The sequence below is a fragment of the Piliocolobus tephrosceles genome, chromosome 6, assembly GCF_002776525.5.
Source record: "Piliocolobus tephrosceles isolate RC106 chromosome 6, ASM277652v3, whole genome shotgun sequence".
NCBI classification, from domain to species: domain Eukaryota; kingdom Metazoa; phylum Chordata; class Mammalia; order Primates; family Cercopithecidae; genus Piliocolobus; species Piliocolobus tephrosceles.
The window spans coordinates 102,390,263-102,406,238 of NC_045439.1; the positions used below are offsets into that span (position 1 = coordinate 102,390,263).

General features: G+C 38.9%; 1 protein-coding gene across 8 annotated transcripts in view; it reads left to right on the forward strand.

Annotated features, from left to right (window-relative positions):
• The window catches only part of HERC1 (HECT and RLD domain containing E3 ubiquitin protein ligase family member 1), a 228,558-nt gene that overhangs the window by 35,550 nt on the left and 177,032 nt on the right, over positions 1-15,976 (forward strand). Inside the window, exon 1 of one of the 8 annotated variants that reach the window (XM_026455080.1) lies at positions 12,934-12,949. The exons of the other annotated variants lie outside the window; for them this stretch is intronic. The gene's annotated coding sequence lies outside the window, so the exon portion shown is untranslated. Of the gene's footprint in view, positions 1-12,933; positions 12,950-15,976 lie in introns of those variants that run through there. 8 annotated transcript variants of the gene reach the window in all.

A 15,976-nucleotide genomic window follows, 5' to 3' on the forward strand; every position in this document is an offset into this window, starting at 1 on the left:
AATAGAAACTTATTAAAAGTTGCAGAAGATGTAACTGTTGGAAAATATGTTTGTTGGCATATGGACTTCGTGACACCCCTTAGTAGTGGACTAAATTTAGTTTAAAAAATATAATTAATTTATTATACTTGTAAAAAATAAAAGTTCCTCTTCAAAGATTTTCCTCCCCATTTAACTAGGAATAAATAGTAACTTCTCTTAGAAGCAAAATTTATTTAAAGACCTGTGCTAACATTCTTAAAAATCTGCTAGCTGTAATAAAGAAATTAATGTACTTTATGTTCTTAGCTCCCACAATTTAGCCTATTTGCCCTGGCATGCTTATACTGGTCCAAGCAAGCATTAGGTCATAGCCTGTTCCTCTTCCTTATTTAAAGGTGTTTTTACCTTTCTCAGCATTTCGCAAGTTAACTTTCTCCTTCCTTTATTCTCCTCTACCTTTGCCTCTTTTTTTTTTTTTTTTGAGATGGAGTCTCGCTCTGTCACCCAGGCTGGAGTGAGTGGTGCAATCTTGGCTCACTGCAAGCTCCGCCTCCCGGGTTCCCACCATTCTCCTGCCTCAGCCTCCCGAGTAGCTGGGACTACAGGCGCCCACCACCTTGCCCGGCTAGTTTTTTGTATTTTTAGTAGAGACGGGGTTTCACAGTGTTAGCCAGGATGATCTCGATCTCCTGACCTCGTGATCCGCCCGTCTTGGCCTCCCAAAATGCTGGGATTACAGGCTTGAGCCACCGCTCCTGGCCACCTCTTTTAAAAAGTTCTGAGTTGCTAGCCAGTTAGGACAAATAGAGAATGTGAGGTCCTGTTCCAGCCAACAGAAACCGGATACAGCAGTAGGGTGGACACGTCAGGTTATAAATGACCCTGTCTCCTTTGTTTGGTGTACTCTGGTGCCAGAACTGCTGGCGAGTGTACCCTTTCTGCAGAAAGTATAAAAATGGCCTTGCTGAGTAAATTAAATTTATGTTCAAGTGCTGTTTCTTTATGAAACAAGCATTTCAAACATACTGCTGGTTCAAATGGCAAACATGAAATATCTTCATATTAATTCAAAATAGGAACCTTTTGTATCAGAGCTTTTCTATTTGATTGAAAATAAAATCAACCCACTTTAAATTCCAATTAAATGTTAATTTTCCTATATTAAACTGATATTTTTTCTCTCAATTTTATCTCTACTTCTGTAATCTTAGGTGCTATCAACATCTCTCATTCACATTTCTGAAATGTTTTTATTAGTTATTTTATTTTAAAATTATCATTACTGTTTATCTACTTTGAACTTTTATTTCCAATTGATAGATGCAAGCAGAACATTTTAATGAAACCATTGTAAAAGGCAAGCTTTAGTGACTAAGACAATTGACCCACTTTTTCCTTCCTCAAGATTTTAAGATCTTTAAAGCAGAAACTTGTGCTTGAAAACTGTATTGCTATATTTTAAAATGATATAATTTGTATGTCATTTAAATGTTCAATTAGGTCAGTTAGGGAAAAGGATGATTATTCCTTTTTTTTTTTTTTGAGACAGAGTCTTGCTCTGTTACCCTTGCCGGAGTGCAGTGGCGCGATCTTGGCTCACTGCAACCCCTGCCCCCGGGTTCAAGCAGTTCTCCTCAGCAGCCCGAATAGCTGGGACTACAGGTACGCGCCACCATGCCTGGCTAATTTTTGTATTCTTAGTAGAGATGAGATTTTGCCATTTTGGCTAGGATGGACTTGAACTCCTGACCTCAGGTGATCTGCCCTCCTTGGCCTCCCAAAGTGCTGGGATTACAGGTGTGAGCCATTGCACCCTTTATGTGTTTTTCTTAAACTGCTCCGGTACGGGGAGTGGGAAAGTAGGGATCTTAGCTGTTCTAATATGAATGAGTAGCATCTCCTGCTAGAGTCCCAGTTTTAATGGATGGTAGGTGAGATATTGTAAAATATATATTTGGTCTTCCTCATGTCTCCTGGAGTGTAACTCCAAAAATCCTTGGAATCTCCAAAGTGATCTGTGTCTTTTGTATGCTAATGAATTGACTGATGGCTGGTCACCTCTGGTTAGATTCAGGATTGGGGCTGGTCACTGGAAAGACTGACACATGATTAGAGGGTAGTACTTTCAATGCCATCCCCAGCCTCTGAGGAGGGGAGGAAAGAAGGACCAACGATTGAGTTGATCACTCAGTGATTCAACCAGTAATACCTAGTAATGAAGCTTCCATAAAACCACAAAAAGACCAGGTTCAGGTGTTACAGGAAGGGGGTTCTGATACCCCAAGAGAGGATTCTTGGATCTCACGCAAGAAAGAATTCAGGGCGAGTGTGTAGAGCAAAGTGAAAGCAAGTTTGTTAGGAAAGTAAAAGAATAAAAGAATGGCTACTCCATAGATAAAGCAGCCCCAAGGGCTCCTGGTTGCTCATTTTTATGGTTATTTCTTGGTGATACGCTAAACAAAGGGTGGGTTTTTCATGCTTCCCCTTTTTAGACCATATAGGGTGACTTCTTGACGTTGCCATGGCATTTGTAAACTGTCATGGTGCTGATGGGAGTATAACAGTGAGGACAACCAGAGGTCACTCTCGTGACCATCGCGGTTTTGATGAGTTTTAGCCAGCTCCTTTACTGTAACCTATTTTATCCAAAGGTTTTTATGACCTGTATTTTGTACTGACCTCCTGTCTCATCCTGTGACTTAGAATGCCTTAACCATCTGGGAATGCAGCCCAGTAGGTCTCAGCCTCATTTTACCCAGCTCCTACTCAAGGTGGAGTTGCTTTGGTTCACACGCTTCTAACATAGGAAACTTCCAGATAGCTGAACCCATAGAGGTTCTATACTGGAAAGGGGTCCCTATCCAGACCCCAAGAGAGGATTCTTGGATCTCACGCAAGAAAGAATTCGGGGCGAGTCCACAGAGTAAAGTGAAAGCGAGTTTATTAAGAAAGTAAAGGAATAAAGAATGTCTGCTCCATAGGCAGAGCAGCAGCAGGGGCTGCTCCGCTAAGGATAGTTATAGTTATTTCTTGATTATATGCTAAACAAGCGGTGAATTATTCATGAGTTTTTCTGGGAGAGGGGTGGGCAATTCCTGAAACTGAGGATTCCTTCCCCTTTTAGACCATATAGGGTAACTTCCTGACATTGCCAGGGCATTTGTAAACTGTCCTGGCACTGGTGGGAGTGTCTTTTAGCATGCTAATGCATTATAATTAGTGTGTAATGAGCAGTATGGACTACAAGAGGCAACTTTCGTGGCCATCTTGGTTTTGGTGGGTTTGGGCCAGCTTCTTTACTGCAACCAGTTTTATCAGCATGGTCTTTATGACCTGTGTCTTGTGCCAACCTCCTGTCTCATCCTGTGATTTAGAATGCCTAACCTCCTGGGAATTCAGCCTGGTAGGTCCCAGCCTTATTTTACACAGCCCCTATTCAAGATGGAGTTGCTCTGGTTCAGACACCTCTGGCAGTTCCTGGAGGGTGGCATCCCCAGAGAGGGCATGAAAGCCCTGGACCCCTTGCCCCATATCTTGCCCTCTCCTTCTCTTCATCTGGTGTTCATTGATACCCTTTGTAATAGCCTTTATTATAAACCCATAAATGTATGTATAAGTATTTTCCTGAGTTCTGTGAACTGCTCTAGAAATTAATCAAATCCAAGGAGTGTGGTGTGGGAACCCTGCTTTATAGCTAATTGGTCAGAAGCACACATAAAACAACCTGGGGCTTGCAATTGGAATCAGAAGTGGGAGACAGTTTTCTAGGACTGAGCCTTCAACCTGGGAGATCTGTTGCTATCTCCTGGTAGATAGTGTCATAACTGTATTGAATTAGAAGACACCCAGCTGGTGTCTGCTGCAAGATTGCTTGCTTGGTGTGTGGAGAAAATCTCCCACACATTTGGTCACAGAAGTGTTCTGTGTTGTGAGAGTGTAATAGGAAGAAGCTGAGTTCTTTTGTTCTATATCATCAGAGAAGGTAATATGAAATATTATTTTACATTAAAACCACACCATATATTATGAAGAAAAATGCCAAAATTGTAGGAGTTTAATTTCTTGCTTAAAAGGGAACAATTAGTTGGGGATACTCCAAACTCCTGGAAGCATGCATTCATTCTGCTTTGCTGATAGGGTTATATCTGGAAAGGGTTTTGAAAAGTCGGTAATATCTTCTGCACTTGAAGTTATTTGTATTCTTTTTGTATTCCTTCCAGAGGTGGATAGAATGTAGTAAGAACCAATTTTGTGTATTGAACATTTGGGTTTCATTTTCATATTTTACAAGTGGAAGGGACTTTCGAGATAATTTTATTCAAATCCCTTATTTTTTAGATGGGCCTGGAGAAGAGGGTAAGTGTTCTTGCCCAAGATCATTTCTTGGTTATTAGAACCTTGATTTCCTGATTCCATCTAATGTTATTGAATCACAGTGGTCTCTTTGTAGCTAAGGTAAGAGATTATAAACTGGTTTAAGACATTAAGGTTTGAGAATATTGGTCAATTGAATATAAAGCTATCAGTCAGTGAACCTACTATATACTTTATTAGAGTTTTAGGGAAAATGAAAAATTAAGTCAGTTACCAGTTATTACACTTTGCTCCAACTCAGTTGCTGAGAACAAGAATTACACTGGAAAGTAGTTGATTAAATCAATGATTTTGTTTTTGAACAATTGTTTGGGGCATCAACATAGGAGATGCTACTGCCAACAGATAATTATTTAGCTTTGAAATAAATGGTTTGAAAACTTGCTTTTGAAAAATAGTTGAAGAAATATCAACTTCTTTATTCTTAGTAAGGAAAAAATTCATTCTAAATTTTTGTATTTAGAGAGGGACTGCTGATTATAGTTCATGTGAATGAGCTTACAGCTTAAAACATTTAGACATCGAATTGATTTTAGTTTAAGTGTTTTAGAACTGAAGGAACCTGGATTTGCAGTTTGAACTCCCTCGATGAATCGTTTTTTACTTTCACTTGCGTAGAGCATGTGTTAAAGAAAGAACTAGGCAGAATTTATCCAGTAACTAAAAGTTTTATTGGAAATGTTACTAGTTTGATGTTCTATTTTGTTCTTTAAACTTCCCTCTGCTGATAGTGTTTTGAAAAGGATCATCCCTTTATCTTTGGCAAATCTTGCTGCATTGATGATTCGTCTTTCTGTTTGTACAAGGCATCTTCAGAATATACATAACGCTTGTATTTGTAGTATATATGTACTGTACATATATGCATATAAATCTGAAAATTTTTGAGAAAAATGATGTTTGTAAAAACAAGCCTTCTATAAAGATATCTTTCAGTTTTTATATACCCAAATTAAAACAATAATAAGATAGAGATTATAACTTTTGATTATATTGCAGTTGAAAACAATATGGTCATACAAACTTTTTTTGTTTTTCCTTTTCTTGAGAAAAATTTAAGACAGAAGAGAAGTACAGATAATTAAAAAAAAGAAAACCCGCCTGTGTTTCTTATGCCAGGATTTAGCAAGTGTTTGTGCAGTCATTTTTAAAATTAGAAAAAGGGAAACATAACACACAAAGTTGATACCTGCCAACCCCCTGGGCAATCACTATCCTGAGTTTGGGTGTCTATCATTCTAGTATTTAAAAAGTACTTTTTTTTTTTTTTGAGAGTCTCGCTGTGGCGCCCAGGCTGGAGTGCAGTGGCGTGATCTCAGCGCATTGCAAGCTCCGCCTCCCGGGTTCACACCATTCTCCTGCCTCAGCCCCGTGAGTAGCTGGGACTACAGGCACCCGCCACCACCCCCGGCTAATTTTTTGTACTTTTAGTAGAGACGGTGTTTCACTGTATTAGCCAGGATGGTGTTGATCTCCTGACCTCGTGATCCGCCTGCCTTGGCCTCCCAAAGTGCTGGGATTACAGGTGTGAGCCGCTGCACCCGGTCTAAAAAGTACTTTTATATAAATCTCCATTTATATCTACAACCAGTATTAGTGGTAGAGATAGCAATAATAAAATAATAATGATCATAATAGCAGCTTACGTTTGTTGAGTAGGTACTGAGTTCCAGGCGTTGATTCCAAGAACTTTATATGTGTTATATCATTTAGCCCTCATGGCAATGATAGAGGTTCTTTTATTATCCTTTATGTTACAGATAAGGAAATTTTACAGATAAGGAAATTGAGACCTGGGGAAGTTAAGTAACTTGCCCCAGTCACCTAGTAAATGGTGTAGCCTAGATTCAAACCTAGCTGTTTTGACAGACTTTTGGGGTTTTCCTTTTAACTTATGTAGTTTGGTTCCTCTAATATTGTTTGTGTGTGTTGTTTTGAACATTTAAAAATCACACAAACACCGAAAGCATTGTAACAAAAACAAAAATTGATAAATGGGACCTAATTAAACTAAAGAGCTTCTGCACAGCAAAAGAAACTCTCAATAGTAAACAGACAATCTAATAGTAAACAGATAACCCTATTATTGTTTTAATTTGGGTATGTAAAAACTGAAAGATATCTTTATAGAAGGCTTGTTTTTACAAACATCATTTTAACAACCAAAAATCCTAAAAAAGTTTTTCAAAGGGTTGATAGAATCTATCATGCTTCTAACTAGAACGCAGAAAGTTGAAAAAAAATAAAGTAGGTTTAATGGGTTTGTCCTTTCCTCGGACATATAGAAATTTGCAGTTTGGGGATAACTCCCATAGAATGGGAGAAAATAGTTGGAAACTATGCAACTGACAAAAGTCTAATATCCAGATTCTATAAGGAACTTAAATTTACAAGCAAAAAACACCCCATCAAAAAGTGGGCAAAGGACATGAACAGACACTTTTCACAAAAAGATACATGTGGCCAAGAAGGATATGAAAAAATGCTCAGCATCATTAATCATTAGAGAAATATAAATCAAAATCACATTGAGAAGCCATCTGACAACAATCAGTGACTATTATTTAAAAGTCAAAAAATAACAGATGCCAGGTGAGGTTGTGGAGAAAAGGAAATGCTTATGCACTGCTGGTGGGAATGTAAATTAGTTCAGCCATTGTGGAAAGCATTTTGACGATTTCTCAAAGAACTTGAAACAGAATTATTTGACTCAGCAATCCATTATTGGGTATATACCCAAAGGAATATAAATCATTCTACCATAAAGATATATGCATGTGTGTGTTTATCACAGTACTCTACACACTAGCAAAGACATGGAATCAACTTTAATGCTCATCAATGGTAGACGAGATAAAGAAAATGTGGTACATATATACCTTGGAATACAGTGCAGCCATAAAAATTAATGGGATCATGTCATTTGCTGCAACATAGATGGAGCTGGAGGCCATTATCCTAAGCAAACTAACACAGGAGCAGAAAACCAAATACTGCATGTTCTCACTTGTAAGTGGAAACTAAACATTGAGTACTTAACGGAGACAAAGAAGGAAACAACAGGCACGAGGGCCTACTTGAGGTTTGAGAATGGGAGGAGGGTGGGGATCAAAAAACTACCTATCTGGGCTGGGAACGGTGGCTCATGTCTGTAATCCCAGCACTTTGGGAGGCCAAGGTGGGCGAATCACCTGAGGTCAGGAGTTCGAGACCAGCCTGACCAACCAGCCTGACCAACATGGTGAAACCCGTTGCTACTAAAAATACATAAATTATCTAGAAGTGGTGGTGCGCGCCTGTAATCCCAGCAACTTTGGAGGCTGAGACAGGAGAATTGCTTGAACCAGTTGCAGTGAGCTGAGATCACACCACTACACTCCAGCCTGGGTGACAGAGTGAGACTGTCTCAAAAAAACAAAACAAAACCGAAACACAAAAAACTATCTATCGGGTACTATGCTTATTACCTGGGTGACAAAACAATCTGTACACTGAACCCCTGTGACATGTAATTTACCTATATAACAAACCTGCACAATTATCCCTGAACCTAAAATAAAAGAAAAAAAATGGAGCTGTGGAATTATTAAAAAAAAAAAAACAAACAAAATTCACATTTTTTTTTGTTGATTTGCGTGTTTTCTTTATAGTGTAAAGTATATACTTTGGTATCGTGTGAATATATCACATTAGTTATTTCTTACCTATTGGTGAATATATAGGTCGTTTTTCTATTATAGAGAAAATGCAGTGAACATCCTTAAGTCTTCTTGTACAGTTTGGGTTTCTATGTTAGGTGTAGAACATACGCATTCATTTGGAATAGTACCTTTATGATATGTGACATTCATCATATACTAACTTCCTATATGTACTTAGATTTCCATCTGGAATCTTAGTTTTTTTCTATTGGTATTGTGTAATGTAAGCTGCCTCTTCTTGTGCCTGAATCACATTGTTTTATTCTGGCATTATAATTTTTAATATCTGTCAAGCTAGGACTTTTCTCAGTTTGTAATTTTTTTTTTTTTTTTTGAGATAGGGTCTCACTCTGTTGCCCGGGCTGGAGTGCAGTGGCGCAATCTCAGCTCAATGCATCCTCCGCCTCCTGGGTTCAAGTGATTCTCCTGCCTTAGCTTTCTGAATGGTTGGGATTACAGGTGCACACCACCACGCCCACCTAATTTTTTTGTATTTTTGGTAGAGATGGGGTTTCACCATGTTGGTTAGGCTGGTCTTGAACTCCTGGCCTCAAGTGATCCGCCTGCCTTGGCCTCTCAAAGTGCTGGGATTACAGGCGTGTGCTCAGTTTGTAAATTTTTTTTTCCTCACAATTTCTATGTATTTATAGATAATCTTAAGAAACAATTTATCAAATCCAGGTTGATAATTGAGTTAATTTTATACATTAACTGAAGGAGAACTAACTTCTGAAAATGTGGATTCTTTTCAACAAGAGCATTGTTTAGCTCTCCATTTATTACAAATTTTCTTTTGTTCTCTAGCAGGATTTTATTTCCAATAAAATTTCTGCACATTTCTTGTTCAATTTATTCTAAGTTATTTTATGTTAAATTTTGGGGGCTTTGTATATAATTCCTGGTTATTATAGTTGTGTATAGAAACTTGATTTTTTTTTTTTTTTTCGTATCAGCTACCTTACTGTGCTTCTTTCTAGTATTTAGCTGGATTCTTCTGATGGGTTTTCGAGGTGTTCAGTATCAAGTGTAAATAATAAAAATGTCTAGAATACATAACACTTTGTTGTTCAATTTCTTTCTTTCCTCTCCTCTCCCCTCCCTTCCCCTCCCCTCCCCTCCCCTCCCTTCCCCTCTCCTCTCCTCTCTTCCCTCTTTCATTCGTTCATTCGTTTGTTTGTTCCCTCCCTCCCTCCCTCCCTGCCTTCCTTTTCTTCTTTCATTTTTTTTTTTGAAACAGGGCTTGCTTGGTCACCCAGGCTGGAGCAACCTGGGTGGCATCATCGTGGCTTACTGCAACCTCCACCTCCTGGGTTCAAGCGATTCTCCTGCCTCAGCCTTCCAAGTAGTTGGGATTACAGGCATGTGCTACCACACCTGGCTAATTTTTGTATTTTTAGTAGAGATGAGTTTCACCATGTTGGCCAGGCTGGTCTCGAACTCCTGACCTTGGGTGATCTGCCCACCCCTGCCTCCCAAAGTGCTGGGATTATAGGCGTAAGCCACCATGCTGGACCTCAATTTCATTATTGATAATAGTGGTGACAAGTGGGCACTCTTATCTTCTACTTGACTCTAGAGTCAATGCTGCTGATGGTTTTGTTTTGTGATATGTAATTTTAAGTCATTTTAAAAAACCTTTTATTCCTGCTTTATTAGTAGATTTTTTTTATTAGGAATGGATGTTGCAGTTTATCAAGTGTATTTTTAACATCTCAACATAACATGAAATTGGTTAATGTTAATAGATTTTTCTATGTTGAGCCATCATTATATTCCTGGAATGAACCCCTATTAATGTACTTTCTCGTTTTCCTTGCTAATTTTTTTTTTTTTTTTTGAGACGGAGTCTTGCTGTGTTGCCCAGGCTGGAGTGCAGTGGCATGATCTCCTGCCTCAGCCTCCCAAGTAGCTGGGATTACAGGCACTTGCCACCACACCCAGCTCATTTTTGTATTTTTAGTAGAGATGCGGTTTTACCATGTTGGTCAGGCTGGTCTCGAACTCCTGACCTCAGGTGATCCACCTGCCTCAGCCTCCCAAAGTGCTGGAATTACAGGCGTGAACCACTGCGCCCAGCTGCTAATATTTTTAATTGCAGATTTTTATTAATTGTAGATTATGAAATCCACAATTGTGGTAGTATTACAGTGGTACTTTTTGTGCTTCGTTGAGTTTTGGTGGTGTTACTTTATTGACTGCTTAAAAAGAACTGAGACTCTTTGCTCTATGCCCTAAAACATTTAAAGTAGCCTAGGAATTATCTGTTGAAGTCATAATAGATATAATTCTTCCTTAAAACAATCAGAGCTTTGTTTTATTGCAAGTATAGTTTCTTTAAATCTCACTAGTGATTTATTTCAGTAGTATCCCGACTATATTATCCCCACTCTCCAATTTACAGTAAACAACTGTCCAATTGGGGTTTTTTTGAAATGCATCCTTCATTGAGGGCATATAGGTATCAGATGCTGTGTTAGGTGCAGATAACACTTTTGTTCCCCAAATCAGTCTGACTTGTAATAGATTATAGAATAAAAATCAAAATTCATTTGTTTGTTAACTTTTTCACATTCTGAACTGCATTCATTTTCCTACAATTTTATATTAGTGTCTTTACGTATTCTAGCTATTCTGATCTACTTCCTATTCTTTAAATGCACTTGAACTTTCTTTCCTTTGAATTCAATTTGATGAAACTGGCTTGTAAGTTTTTTTTTGTGTGTGTGTTTGAGACAGGATCTCACTCTGTCGCCAAGACTGGAGTGCAGTGACACAATATTGGCTCACTGCAGCCTTGACCTTCCGGGCTCAGATGGCCTCCCCAGTAGCTGGGACCACAAGCATGCACCACCACGCCTGGTTAATTTTTTGTATTATTTGTAGAGTGAGGATTTTGCCATATTGTCCAGGTTAGTAAGTTTTTTTTTTTGTTTTTTGTTTTTTTTTGTAAAAGAGATGGAGTCTTGCTGTATTATCCAGGAGTGATAATAGTGCACTACAGCTTTGAACTCCTGGACTCAAGTGATCCTCCTGCCTTAGCCTCCCAAGTAGCTGGGACTGTAGATGTGTCTGGCTACAGACACTCTGTGTCTGTAGAGTCTGGCTCTGTAGTATTTTGACTCATCAGAGTCATTCTTGATGTAACCAACTTTTTTTGAGTATTTGTTTACCCACCATTGATCTCTCTTCTTTTAGTAACATAACCCTCAGTTCATTTTGGGGAAGCATTAATCTGCCATATATATATATTTTTAATTTAAATGATTTATTGGTCGGCCATCGTGGCTTATGTCTGTAATCCTAGCACTTCGGGAGGCTGACGTGGGTGGATTACTTGAGGTCAGGCATTTGAGACCAGCCTAGCCAACATGGCGAAACCCCCTTCTCTACTAAAAATACAAAAATTAGCCGGGTGTGGTGGTGCATGCCTGTAGTCCCAGCTCCTCAGGAGGCTGAGGCAGGAGAATCTCTTGAATCCTGGAGGTGGAGGCTGCAGTGAGCCAAGATCATGCCACTGCACTCCATCCTTGGTGACAGAGTGAGACTCCATCTCAAAAATAATAATATAATAATAATAACTTATTAAGGCTGGGGACGGTGGCTCACGCCTTAATGCCAGCACTTTGGGAGGCCGAGGTGGACGGATCACTTGAGGTCAGGACTTCAAGACCAGCCTGGCCAACATGGTGAAACTCTGTCTCTAGTAAAAATGCAAAAATTAGCCGGGCATGTTGGTGGGCGCCTGTAATCCCAGCTACTTGGGAGGCTGAGGCAGGAGAATTGCTTGAATCTGGGAGGCAGAGGTTTGCAGTGAGCTGAGACCATGCCATTGCACTCCAGACTGGGCAACAAGAGTGAAACTCTGTCTCAATCAGTCAATCAATCAGTCAATAATCGAGTTGAAATTCACATCGCGTACCATTAGCCATCTTAAAACGAGCGATTTAGTGGCATTTAGTACTTTCACAGTATTGTGCAACTACCATCTCTATCTAGTTCCAAAACATTTTCATAATTCCAAAGTAAAATACTCACTAACCAGTTTCTCCATTTTCCCTTCCTATCTAGCCTCTGGCAACTACTATTCTACTTTCTATCTGTATGCATTTGGCCATCCTGTACATTTCTTATAAATAGAATCATACAGTATGTAGCATTTTATGTCTGACATTTTTCAATTGGCAGAATGTTTACAAGGCTCAAAGTATAGCATGTATCAGTATTTCATTCCTGTTTATGGCTGATTTATATTCCACTGTATAGATTATACGACATTTTGTTTATTCATTCATATCTTGATGGTCATTTGTGTTGTTTCCACTTTTTGATTATTACGAGTAATGCTCCAATGACTATTTGTGTACAAGTTTTCAGTTCACTTGGGTATAAATCTGGGAGTCGAATTGTTGGGCCATATGGAAACTCTGTTTTGAAATTTTTGAGATAACACCACCAAACTGCTCTTCACAGCTGTCTTTCCATTCTTCCTTTTTTTTAAATAAAAAAAAAAAAAAAAAAGAAAAGAAACAGGATCTTGTTACGTTGCCTAGCCTGGAGTGTAGTGGCTATTCTCAGGCACAATCATAGCATACTGCAGCCTCGAACTCCTGGCCTCCAGCAATCCTCCCACTTTAACCTGCTAAGTAGCTGGGACTACAGGCACTCTGCAGTGCATCCAGCTTATCTTTCCATTCTTATTTATAATATTGAGTACCTTATGTTTTGTCTTTTTTTTTCCTTAATTTTGTTAGCTAATTGTTTTCATTTTTTCCACTAAAGAATTATCTCTTGGGCCGGGCATGGTGGCTCACACCTGTAATCCCAGCACTTTGGGAGGCCAAAGTGGGAAGATTGCCTAAGTCCAGGAGTTCAAGACCAGCCTGGACAACACGGTAAGACCCCAGTCTCTAAAAAAGAAAAAGGAAAATCATCTCTCTGAGATATCAATCCTGTTGTTTTTGAATTTTTCTAATTTACCAATTTCCCTTTTCTTCCCCTTCTGCTTCCCTATTTATTTATTTAGAGACAGGGTATCACTCTGTTGACCAGGCTGGAGTGTAGTGGCATGATCTTGACTCACTGCAGCCTTGACCTCCTGAGCTCAAGGGATCATCCCACCTCATCCTCCCGAGTAGTTGGGACCACATCATGCGTTGCCATGCCTGACTAATTTTTTGTATTTTTTGTAGAGATGGGGTTTCTCCATATTGTGCAGGCTGGTCTTGAACTCCTGAGCTCAAGTGATCCGCCCACCTTGGCCTCCCAAAGCGTTGGGATTACAGGTGTTAGCCAGCATGCCCAGCTTAATGTTCTTATTTTGTTTTTCTATTTTTGAATTGAATTATTAATATATTTAAATTTTTTTTAAGAGACTTGGCTTCATCCTGTTGCCTAGGCTGGAGTGCAGTGGTGCAATCATAGCTCACAGCTTTGAACTTCGGAGCTCAAGCGATCCTCCCTCCCAAGCCTAAGTTGCTGGGACCACAGTCGTGTACTACCATATGCCCAGATAATTTTTAAACATTTTGTCGAGACAGTCTCTTGCTATGTTGCTCAGTCTGGTCTTGAACTCCTGGCCTAAAGCTTCCTCCCACCTCGGCCTCTTAAAATGTTGGGATTATAGGAGTGAGCCACCACACGTGACTTTCATTTAATTCTTAGTTATGAATGGAGCATTTAAGTCTTGATATATTTATTTGAGTCAACTTTGACTACATTCCCTTTATTTTGATAAATGTTTCTTTTATGTAACTTTCTAGATAATTTGTAACTCCTTTCCCCTTCCTCTCTTTGTCTAAGAAACTTAGTTTCCAAAAATTTAGCTTTTGCCTTGTTTTGGATTTCTTTAAAAATGTTTTTTAAAAATTTGCACTGATAGGCCAGGCACAGTGGCTCACGCCTGTAATCCCAGCACTTCGGGAAGCCAAGGTGGGCGGATCACCTGAGGTCAGGAGAGCGAGACCATCCTGGCCTACACAGTGAAACCCCGACTCTCCTAAAAGTACAAAAAAAATTAGCTAGGCTTGGTGGCAGGCACTTGTAGTCCCAGCTACTTGGGAGGCTGAGGCACAAGAGTCGCTTGAACCCGGGAGGCAGAGGTTGTAGTGAGCCGAGATTGCGCCACTGCACTCCAGCCTGGGTGACAAGAGTGAGACTCCATCTCAAAAAGAAAAAAAAAATATTTGCACTGATAATACATGCACATATAAGAAATTCAAGTTTTTGCAGTGAAGAGCAGATATCTTTCCTACCCCAGCTCCCAGTAACCCAGTTCTCCTTCCCCCAGAGGCAACTAGTGTTCCTAGGTTTTAAAAAAATGTTTTCAGCGTTTATTCCATGCATTTATGAACATGATATAATGAATATATAAACCCTTTTTAATATAGGTGTGTTACTGTATATGAACTATTACAGTATACAGAAACTGCATATTTTTCTTTTTTAACAGTGTGTCTTGAAGATTGCTTCATTTTAGTTTTGTAAATACTGTTTGGTTTCACTACTTTCTGGCTAGAACTGTGGTCTAAATTATGTGTATATTTTTGAATTATTTGTTGTATAATGGTCAATTTGAAAATATTTTCCACCGGTACTTAAAAAGAACATATTTTAGGATATGCATGATATTTTAGATTAGATTTATCATTTTGGATTACATAGATGACTTCAGGACATCCAGGAAACCTTTGGAAATTTGCTCATATTTTTATGAGTATGAGCATGAGTTTTATTCTTTGGGGAGTCAGGGTCCACGACTTTTATCAGATTCTCAAAGGAATTCATGGTCTACCAATAGATTTAAGGACTGGTGGTTTATATACTGTTGTACTTTGCCTTATTTGTCAAGTACTGGCATATACCTTAGAGATACTGTGGTTTAGTTCCAGACCACTGCAATAAAACCAAAAGTACAGTATAGCAAATAAATCACAGTAAAGCCAGTGTCACAGTAAAGCAAGTCACACAGTTTTTTTGGTTTCTCAGTGTATATAAAGGTTATGTGTAGCGTACACTGTAGTCTGTTAAGTGTACGATAGCATTATGTCTAAAAAATGTACGTACCTAAATTAAAAAGTCCTTTTTTTTTTTGGCTAAAAAGTGCTGAGAGTCCTCTGAGCCTTCAAAGAGTTGTAATGTTTTTGCTCATGGAGGATCTTGCCTTGATGTTGATGGCTGCTGACTGATCAGGATGGTGGTTGCTGAAAGGTTGGGATTACTTTGGCAATTTCTTAAAATAAGACAACCGTGAAGTTTGCTGCATTGATTGGCTCCTCCTTTCATGAATGATTTCTTTGTAGCATGCAATGTTGTTTGATAGCATTTTACCCACAGTAGAACTTCTTTCAAAATTCAAAAGGAGTCAGTCCTCTCTAACTCTGCTACTGCATTATCAATTAAGTTTATGTAATATTTTATTCCTTTGTTGTCATTTCAGTAATATTCACAGCATCTTCACCAGGAATATCTTTCATTTCAATAAACTACTTTCTTTGCTCATCCATAAGAAGCACCTCATCCATTAAAGTTTTATCATGAGATTGCTGCATTCAGTCACATCTTCGGGCTCCACTTCTAATTCTACTTCTCTTGCTATTTCCATGACGTCTGCAGTTACCTCCTCCACTGAAGTATTGAACCTCTCAAAGTCATCCGTGGGGGTTAGAATCAACTTCTTCCAAACTCTTGTTAGTATTGATACTTTGGCCTTTTCCCCATGAACCATAGATGCTCTTAATGGCATCTACAATGGTGAATCCTTCCCGGAACATTTTCTATTGACTTTACCCAGATATCAGAGGAATCACTATCTATGGCAGCTGTAGCCTTACAAGATGTATTTCTTAAATAATAAGACTTGAAAATCAAAATGACTTCTTTATCCATGTGCTGCAGAATGGATGTTGTGTTTAGTAGGCATG